Source organism: Anomaloglossus baeobatrachus, chromosome 5, assembly GCF_048569485.1.
Source record: "Anomaloglossus baeobatrachus isolate aAnoBae1 chromosome 5, aAnoBae1.hap1, whole genome shotgun sequence".
Lineage (NCBI taxonomy): Eukaryota > Metazoa > Chordata > Amphibia > Anura > Aromobatidae > Anomaloglossus > Anomaloglossus baeobatrachus.
The window spans coordinates 29,753,822-29,755,312 of record NC_134357.1 but is presented as its reverse complement, the minus strand read 5'-3'; positions in this window follow the sequence as shown (position 1 = coordinate 29,755,312).

Sequence of the window (1,491 nt, the reverse complement as noted above, 5' to 3'; positions counted from 1 at the left end):
GTTGCTGACCGGAGCAGACCACTGAACCGCCAATTACCTAAAGGCCCCTCATTTTTTATTAGTCGTCGCCTGTAATGATATAAGGACGTCCCGCAGGTCGGAAGAGATTGGCTCGGGTCCGGTGGCCACAGACGTCCTTCCAGTCTCTTTATTTACCTCTATTTGTGACCCATTGCTATGGGGCAATCCGAGCACACATTTCTAACCTCAGTCTTTGCTTCCAAACTAGACGCTGAGTCTTTGCTCCATCGTTGTGTCTGTTTACAAGGCTCGTATTGCCTTTTACTCCGGGTTTTTCTCTTTTGCATGCCGTTGGCTGGGAGCGCTGTTAGGCCACCTATGGACTCTGGGTATAAGGGCTATGACCACGTTTGTGATCAGGCATGTACAATTACTGCGAATGCCGTGTCTATAATATGAATCTTTATTATAAAGAGCAAACATTTTCTCTTACATTGACCTCAGACCTTGGCTTGGTTTTTATTTTCTCTAAATGCGTGTGACCTATGGCGCTAAAACCGAGAGTAGCGGATGCAGCCATGTTCCTAAGGGGATGAGAAAGCTGCAAATTAATATTAAACGGTTGCTGGCATATTGGTAAGCTTTTGCATAAGTCAATAGTACAAATAAATAGAAAACACTTTTATAATATATCTTATCCAAGAAATCTGCTGCTTTCTCCACATATGAGCCATTTCTTCTCCCCTTGCCTACTACTCCTCTTTCACTATTAAGCAGCCTAAATCTGTATTTGTCTAAGCAAAATTAAACTGTGAATTCACTGAGGGATCAGATTATAGCTGCCTATGGAAGTCTATGGAGTAAGGCAGAGGCAGGCAGAGTGGTGCTGCTTTCTCGTAAGGGTTTCTCACTCCCAGAGCTGGATTCACAGTTAACACTGCTCAGTACGGCTGTATAATGTCCTCCATGCTGCTGCTTCTGAACATGTGTTCTATAGTGAAAGCGGAGCAGGAATCCCTCATCTGTGTGCGCCGTGTACAACCCCTGGCAAAAATTATGGCCTCCCCTGGCTCTGAGGATGTTCATTCAGTTGTTTACTTTCTTTGTCGCTTCATTGGGAGACCCAGACAATTGGGTGTATAGCTTCTGCCTCCGGAGGCCACACAAAGTATTACACTTTAAAAAGTGTAACCCCTCCCCTCTGCTATACACCCTCCCGTGCATCACGGGCCCATCAGTTTTTATGCTTTGTGTTGAAGGAGGCACACATGCACGCAAGCTCCACAAGTTAGTCGGCAGCAGCTGCTGACTATATCGGATGGAAGAAAAGAGGGCCCATTACAGGGCTCCCGGCATGCTCCCTTCTCACCCCACTCTGAGTCGGCGGTGCTGTTAAGGTTGAGGTACCCATTGCGGGTACACAGGCAGGAGCCACATGCCGTTTTCCTTCCCCATCCCTTACAGGGCTCTGGGTGAAGTGGGATCCTAAACGGTCTCCAGGCACTGGGACCGCGCTCCCTCCGCAGCCCC